General features: G+C 39.4%; 1 pseudogene; it reads left to right on the forward strand.

Annotated features, from left to right (window-relative positions):
- The first annotated feature begins 3581 nt into the window (after nucleotides 1-3581).
- On the forward strand, nucleotides 3582-4345 carry LOC138085552 (small ribosomal subunit protein eS4, X isoform-like; annotated as a pseudogene).
- Nucleotides 4346-9174: the final 4829 nt, after the last annotated feature.

The raw sequence follows: 9174 nt of genomic DNA on the forward strand, positions 1-9174 counted from the left end.
TTTGGTTCTTGGTTTTATTGATTTTCCCCCCACCTTTTTTTTTAAACCTCTATTTTATTTATTTCATCTATGATCTTTATTATTTTCTTCCTTCTGCTGACTTTAGGTTTTATTCATTCTTCTTTTTCTAATGCTTTTAAGTGCTAGGTTAGGTTGTTTATTGAGATTTTTCTTGTTTTCTTGTTTGTTTGTTTTTGTTTTTTTAGAAAGGGTTGCATTGCTATGAACTTCTCACTTAGAACTGCTCTTGCTGCCTGCCATAGACTTTGTATGGTTGTGTTTTCATTGTTTGGTGCTTTGGTAGCATTAAAAATTTTTTTCTCTTGATTTCATTTTTGACATTGGTTTTTCAGTATCTTGTTGCTAGTCTTCACGTGATCCAATTTTTCCTTATTTCTCTTTCTGTGGTTGATTTTTAGTTTCATGGCATTGTGGTTGGAAAAGATGCTTAAAATAATTACTATCCTCTTAAATTTGTTACAGCTTGTTTTGTGTCCTAGTATGTCATCTATCCTAGAGAATGTTACACGTGCAATTGAAAAGAATGTAAATCCTGTTTCTTTTGGATGTAGTTTACTATAGATATTAAGCCTAATTATTCTATTATGGCAGTTAGAAACTCTGCTGCCATACTGATTTTCTATCTTGAAGACCTGTCCATTGATGAAAGTGGGATGTCCTACTATCACTGCATTCCCATCAGTTATTTCTATATGTCTGTTCGTATTTTTAAAAATATAATTGTGTGCTCCTATATTGGGTACATACACATTAATGAGTGTTAAACCCTCCTCTTGTATTGATCCTTTTATCATGCTGTAGTGTCTTCCTTTATGGTCTTTGTTTTAAATTCTATTTTGTCTGATATGAGTATTGATATCCTTACTTTCTTGCTATTTCTATTTGCATTTTCCATCCATTCACTTTAAATCCATGTGTGTCTTTCTCCCTAAAGTGAATCTCCTGTAGGCAGCATATTGTAGCTTCTTGTTTTGTTATCCGATCTGCCACTTTATGTCTTTTAATTGGAAAATTTAGTCCTTAGCATTTAAAGTAATTATCAGTAAGTATGTACTTATTGTCATTTTGAAGCTTGTTTTCCAGTTGATTTTGTACTTCTTCTTTGTTCCTTTCTTCTTTTTGCTTTTCCTTCTGTGTTTTTATTAAAAAATTAATTGAAATATAGTTGATTTACAACATTGTGTTAGTTTCAGGTGTATAGCCATGTGATTCAGTTATACATATACATACACATATATCACTTTGTCAACAAAAGTCCATACAGTCAAAGCTCTGGTTTCCCAGCCACTGTGGGATTACCAGTATATTGTTTTCATTTTTTTTTTTAAATTTGTCTTTCTGGGAATTCCCTGGTCCAGTGATTAGGACTCCATGCTGGGGACCTAGGTTCAATCCCTCATCACAGAGCTAAGGTCCTGCAAGTCGTGTAACATGGCTAAATCAGTAAATCTGTCTTTCTGTCTGCTGTTCTGATTGGGTGATTTCCATTATTCTCTCTTCTTGATTACTTGTTTGTTCTTCTGCTTTACTTAGTTTGGTATTTTTTGCATTTAGCTCAGTTTCACCTTGCTAATTGAGTGGTCTAATTTTGAGCAGTCTTTATAGTTTCCTGGCTTCCCTGGTGGCTCAGTCAGTAAAGAATCTGCCTGCCTGGTTCATATTGATGTTTGACAAAAAACAACAAAATCCTGTAAAGCAATTACCCTTCAATTAAAAAACAAATAACTTAAAAAGAATCTGCCTGCAATGCAGGAGACCCTAGTTCCTTGTCACAGTGACTTGCCTTTCTAACAGCAGTCTTTCTTAATCCCTTCATCACTTGTTATCTTCGTTTTGAATTTGAGGTTTGATGGACTGGAGGCCCAGGCATCCCCTCCCAATAAAGTCTCTTGTTTTGTCAGCATGTGTGTCTCCTCAGTCAATTAACTTCTGAGTATCAGGCAAGAGCCCTGGAGAAGGCGATAGCACCCCACTCCAATACTCTTGCCTGGAAAATCCCATGGACAGAGGAGCCTGGTGGGCTGCAGTCCAGGGGGTCATGAAGACTCGGACACGACTGAGTGACTTCCCTTTCACTTTGCACTTTCATGCATTGGAGAAGGAAATGGCAACCCACTCCAGTGTTCTTGCCTGGAGAATCCCAGGGACGGGGGAGCCTGGTGGGCTGCCGCCTATGGGGTCACACAGAGTCGGACACGACTGAAGTGACTTAGCAGCAGCAGCAGCAGCAGCAGCAGTAGGCAAGAGCCCAGTCTAGGGCCCTGGAAGGGGTTTACCTTCCTGCAATAGTTGACCACTGAACAACAGTCCTTGAAGTGGAAAATCTGAGTATAACGTTGCAGATGTCCCTCTGCGTCCATGGCTCTGTATTGGCAGAGTCAACCAACTGAGGATTATGTAGCTCTGTAGTCTGTATTTATTGGAAAAAAATCTGCCTATCTGCTCAGTCCAAATCTGAGTTGTTCAAGGGTCAACTGTAAGTTGAATTTGAAGATCAATTTGGGGAAGTTTGATAGCTTAACATTATTGAATCTTCTGATTCATGAATGTGGTATGTATTTCTATTAGTATTAGTCTCCTTTCATTTCTTTCTTTTGGTGGGGAGATCTAATTATCTTTATTTAACAACTCAGGAGTCAGACAGCATCCAATCTAGTAAATAGAGGGATGCTTAAGGAGTTGCTTAAAACGGAAGGTTTTTATAGGTAGAAGGAAAGCAGGGAAGAAGGTACTAGCAAAAGAAAAGAAAGGTGTTTTTTTTTTTTTTTAAAGCCAAGCCATCTTCGCTTGGAGGGAAGGAAACAGAAGAGGTCTTTATCATGTTCAGTTCAGTTCAGTTCAGTTCAGTTGCTCAGTTGTGTCTGACTCTTTGCGACCCCATGATCCGCGGCACGCCAGGCCTCCCTGTCTATCACCAACTCCTGGAGTTCACTCAAGCTCACGTCCATCGAGTCCATGATGCCATCCAGCCATCTCATCCTCTGTCGTCCCCTTCTCCTCCTGCTCCCAATCCCTCCCAGCATTGGGGTCTTTTCCAATGAGTCAACTCTTCACATGAGATGTCCAAAGTACTGGAGTTTCAGCTTTAGCATCATTCCTTCCAAAGAACACCCACGGCTGATCTTCTTTAGGATGGACTGGTTGGATCTCCTTGCAGTCCAAGGGACTCTCAAGAGTCTTCTCCAACACCACAGTTCAAAAGCATCAATTCTTCAGCGCTCAGCTTTCTTCACAGTCCAACTCTCACATCCATACATGACCACTGGAAAAACCATAGCCTTGACTAGACGGATCTTTGTTGGCAAAATAATGTCTCTGCTTTTGAATATGCTGTATCTAGGTTGGTCATAACTTTCCTTCCAAGGAAAATAAGCGTCTTTTAATTTCATGGCTGCAGTCACCATCTTCAGTGATTTTGGAGCCCCCCAAAATAAAGTCAGCCACTGTTTCCACTGTTTCCCCATCTATTTCCCACGAAGTGATGGGACCAGTAGACTACTGAAATTTCAGGTTATGTATTTAAAATTCACTTTCCCAGCTCTTTTATGCCCAGTGAAGTCATGGCTCATGGTCTCAAGAAGCACCTGAAGTGTGTAACAGCTCCAAAGCATTGGATGCCGGATAAACTGACTGGTGTGTTTGCTTCTCACCCATTTATTGGTCCCCATGAGCTAAGGGAATGTCTCCTTCTAATAATTTTCCTAAGGAACAGACTTAAGTATGCTTTGACAGGAGATGAAATAAGGATTTGTATGCAGTGTTTCATTTAGATTGATGGCAAGGTCTGCACTGATATAAACTACTCTGCTGGATTTATGGATATCATTAGCATTAACAAGACTGGAGAGAGTTGTCATCTTTTGCTGTTCATTGCATTACACCAAAAGAGGCCAGGTATAAGTTGTACAAAGTGAGAAAGATCTTTGTGGGGCAAAAGGAATTCTGCATCTGATGACCCATGATGTTTGCACCATCAGCCACCTTGAGTCCCTCATCACGGTGAATGACGCCATTCAAATTGATCTGGTGACTGGCAAGATTACTGATTTCATCTAATTTGACACTGGGAACCTGTGCATGGTTTCTGGAGGTGCTAACCTGGAAAGAATTGATATGATCACCAACTGCAAGAGACACCCTGATTCTTTTGTAGCTCATGAGAAAGATGCCAGTGGCAAGAGCTTTGACACCGGATTTTCCAACATTTTCATTATTGGCAAAGGCAACACCGTGGATCTCTCTTCTCCACAGAAAGGGTGTCCACCTTACCATTGCTCAGGAGAGAGACAAGAGACTCATAGCCAAACAGCAATGGATAAAATGACCTCTAGGTGACATGATTGGAAAAGTCTGTACTTAATTAAAGATACTGCTGCACAAAAACAATAAAATTTCATACCCCTAGGAGATGTTGAAACTGCAATGAGATTGTGGTTTGATGTTCTGGGAGCAAATCACTCCATTTTGTATTTATTTTATTTTTGAAATTTTATTAATTTTATAACTGGTGGAAAATTGCTTTACAATTTTGTGTTGGTTTCTGCTGTACAACAGTGAGAATCAGTTATAATTACACACACACACACACACACACACACACACACACACATCCCTTAGCTCATGAACCTCCCTTACTCCCTTCCCACCCCTGCAGGTCATCACAGAGTGCCAGGCTGGGCTCCCTGTGTCATTTAGCAACTACCCACTAACTATTTCACCTGTGATAGTGTCAACGCTACTTTTTCAGTTTGTCCCACCCTTACCTTCTCCGACTGCATCCACAAGTCTGTTCTTTACCAGATTCATCAGTATCATTTTCTAGATTCCATATATATGCATGCTGCTGCTGCTGCTGCCAAGTCGCTTCAGTCATGTCCAACTCTGTGTGACCCCATAGATGGCAGCCCACCGGGCTTCCCCGTCCCTGGGATTCTCCAGGCAAGAATGCTGGAGTGGGTTGCTATTTCCTTCAATGCATGAAAGTGAAAAGTGAAAGTGAAGTCGCTCAGTCGTGTCCAACTCTTTGCGACCCCATGGACTGCAGCCTACCAGGCTCCTCCGTCCATGGGATTTTCCAGGCAAGAGTACTGGAGTGGGGTGCCATCACCTTCATAGACATTAATATACTATAGTTGTTTTTCTCTTTCTGACTTACATTACTCTGTGTAATAGGCTCTAGGTGCATCTACCTTACCACAAATGACTCAGATTTGTTCCTTTTGTGCTCGAGTAATATTCCCTGGTACATTTATACGTACTGCTGCTGCTGCTAAGTCACTTCAGTTGGTCTGACTCTGTGCGACCCCATAGACGGCAGCCCACCGGGCTCCACCATCCCTGGGATTCTCCAGGCAAGAACACTGGAGTGGGTTGCCATTTCCTTTTCCAATGCATGAAAGTGAAGAGTGAAAGTGAAGTCGCTCAGTCGTGTCCGACTCTTAGCGACCCCATGGACTGCAGCCCACCAGGCTCCTCTGTCCATTGGATTTTCCAGGCAAGAATACTGGGGTGGGGTGCCATTGCCTTATACATACTACAACTTCTTTATCCATTCATTTGTCAATGGACATCTAGGTTGCTTCCATGTCCTGGCCACTGTAAATATTGTTGCAATGAGCACTGGGGTACATGAGTCTTTTATAATTATGTTTTTTTCAGAGTATGTGCTCAACAGTGGGATTGGTGGTCATGTGGTAGTATTATTCCTAGTTTTTAAAAGGAATCTCCATACTGTTTTCCCTAATGATTGTATCAGTTTGCATTCCCACTAACAGGGTCCCTTTTCTCCCCATCCTTTCCAGGATTTATTGTTTGTAGATTTCTTGATGATGGCTTTTCTAACTGGTGTAAGGTGATATCTCATCATAGATTTAATTATTAATGTTAATCTTTTCACATGTTACTGGCCATCTGTATGTCTTCTTTGGAGAAATGTCTGTTTAGGTCTTCTGCCCAATATTTGATTGGGTTGTGTGTGTTTCTTATATTGTATGAGCTGCTTATATATTTTGGAGATTAACCTTTTGTCAGTTGCTTTGTTTGCAATTATTTTCTCCCATTCTGAGTTTTGTCTTTTCATCTTGTTTAGTTTCCTTTGTTGTGTAAAAGCTTTTAAATTTAACTAGGTCCTATCTATTTATTTTTGTTTTTATTTCCATTATTCTAGGTGTGTCAGAGAGAATCTTGCTACAATTTATGTCAAATGGTATACTGCCCATGGTTTCCTCTAAGAGCTTTATAGTTTCCAGCCTTACATTTAAGTTTTTAATCCATTTTGAGTTTATTTTTGTGTATGGAATTAGGAAGTGTTCTAGTTTCATTAAAAAAACCAACACATAGCATTCAGTTTTCCCATCACCACTTGTTGAAGAGGCTGTCTTTTCTGCATTGTATATTCTTGCCTCCTTTGTCAAAGATAAGGTGCCTATATTTCTCCTTTCACACCAGTGCCATACTGTTTTGACGACTGTAGCTTTGTAGTATAATCTGAAGTCAGGGAGTTTGTTTCCATCTTTCTTTCTCAAAACTGCTTTGGCTATTCAGGGTCTTTATTTCCATACAAATTGTGAATTTTTTTTTGTTCTAGTTCTGTGAAAAATGCCACTGGTGATTTGATAGGGATTGCTCTCACTCCAGTGTTCTTGCCTGGAGAATCCCAGGAACAGGGGAGCCTGGTGGGCTGCTGTCTATGGGGTCACATAGCATCAGACACGACTGAAGTGACTTAGCAGCAGCAGCAGCACTGAATCTGTAGATTGTTATGGGAAGCATAGTAATTTTGACAGTATTGATTTTTCCAATCTAAGAATATGGTATCTCTCTCTGTTTGTGTTGTCTTTGATTTTTTTTTTCATCAGTGTATTATAGTTTTCTGTGTACAAATCTTTTGTCTCTTTAAGTAGGTTTATTCCTAGGTATTTTGTTCTTTTGTTGAAATGGTAAACAGGATTGTTCCCTTAATTTATCTTTCTGATATTTTTATTGTTAGTGTATAGGAATGTAAAGGATTTCTATATTTTCTTCTTAACAATGTCAGTTATATCTTAAAAAAAATCAGTGCACCTCTAGTTTTAATGTATGAAAGAAGGTCTCCTTTAATTTCTGTTAGCAGGGTTTTATAATTTTCAGTGTGACAGTCTTTAGTATCTTTTGTTAGATGTGTTTCTATGTATCTAATGTTTTTTCATGCTATTATAAATTAAAATTTTCATATTCCAATTTTCATTGCTAGTATATAAAATGCAATTATTAATATTTCTGTTTTTGACCTTGTATCTGTGAGTTTGCAAAATTTGTTTTTTAATATTAGTAGTTTTTTGTAGACTCTTTAGGATTATCTATGCAGACCATCACATTTTCTATGAACAAAGGCAGTTTTATTGACTTCCTTCCAATGCTTTTGCCTTTTATTCATTTTGCATGCTTTCAAAGAATCCCCAGCATAATGTACAGTAGAAGTTGTGAGTGTGGCATTCAGTATATCACTATTTAGTATGATGCTAACTGTAGCTTTTCATAAGCAACAGTAATCAAACTGAGGAAATTCATTTTTATTTCTAGTGTGCTGAGAATTTAGGTCATGAATTGATGTTAAGTTTTGTCATTTTTTCCCTGTGCATCTATTAAAATAATTATATATGATTTTACTCATTTATTTCATTAACAGGATGAATTATAGATTCACTTTTGAATCAACATTCAAAAACTTGCATTTCTTAGACTCTACTTGGCCATGATTTACAATCACTTTTATGTGTTGCCAGGATTCTATGTATTGATCTTCTATTGAGGATTTTTTGCTTCTGCATATGTGTGTGCATGCATGCATGCATGCGTGTGTGCTCAGTGACTCAGTCATGTCTGACTCTGTGACCCATGGACGGTAGCCTGCCAAGATCCCCTGTCCATGCGAATTTCCTCTCCAAAAAGAACACTGGTGTGGGTTGCCATTTACTTCTCTAGGACATGTTTCCAACCCAGGGATTGAGCCCATGCCTCTTCTGTCTCCTGCATTGGAAGGTAGATTCTTTGTCACTGAGCCAACTGATAAGTGAGGAAGCCCACTAGGTCTGTAAGATTGATAGCTTTCGTCCTTACATATTTGATAGGACGTACCAGTGAAATCTATGTCTTTGCATTGATCACTGAGGAAGGCTTTCTTATCTCTCCTTGCTATTCTTTGGAATAGAATGGAAAAGACTAGAGACTCTTCAAGAAAATCAGAGATACCAAGGGAGTATTTCATGTGAAGATGGGAACAATAAAGGACAGAAATGGTATGGACCTAACAGAAGCAGAAGATACTAAGAAGAGGTGACACCAAAACACAGAAGAACTATAGAAAAAAGATCTCCACGACCCAGATAACCACGATGGTGTGATCACTCACCTAAGCCAGACATCCTGGAATTTGAAGTCACGTTGGCCTAAGAAGTATCACTATGAACAAAGCTAGTGGAGGTGATGGAATTCCAGTGGAGCTATTTCAAATCCTGAAAGATGATGCTGTGAAAGTGCTGCACTCAATATGCCAGCAAATTTGGAAAACTCAGCATGGCTACAGGACTAGAAAAGGTCAGTTTTCATTCCAATCCCAAAGAAAGGCAATACCAAAGAATGCTCAAACTACTGCGCAATTGCACTCATCTCACTGCTAGCAAAATAATGCTCAAAATTCTCCAAGTCAGGCTTCAATAGTACATGAACTGTGAACTTCCAGATGTTCAAGCTGGATTTAGAAAAGGCAGAGGAACCAGAGATCAAATTGCCAACATCTGTTGGATCATTGAAAAAGCAAGAGAGCTCCAGAGACACATCTACTTCTGCTTTACTGACTATCCCAAAGCCTTTGACTGTGTGGATGACAATCAACTGTGGAAAATTCTGAAACAGATGGGAATACCAGACCACCTGACCTGCATTCTGAGAAATCTGAATGCAGGTCAAGAAGCAACAGTTAGAACTGGACATGGAACAATGGACTGGTTCCATATTGGGAAAGGAGTAGATCAAGGCTGTATATTGTCACCCTACTTCTTTAACTTTTATGAAGAGTACATCATATGAAATGCTAGGCTGGATGAAGCACAAGCTTGAATCAAGATTATTGGGAGAAGCATCAAGAACCTCAGATATGCAGATGACATCACCCTT

This window comes from Capricornis sumatraensis, chromosome 9 (assembly GCF_032405125.1).
Source record: "Capricornis sumatraensis isolate serow.1 chromosome 9, serow.2, whole genome shotgun sequence".
Taxonomy (NCBI): domain Eukaryota; kingdom Metazoa; phylum Chordata; class Mammalia; order Artiodactyla; family Bovidae; genus Capricornis; species Capricornis sumatraensis.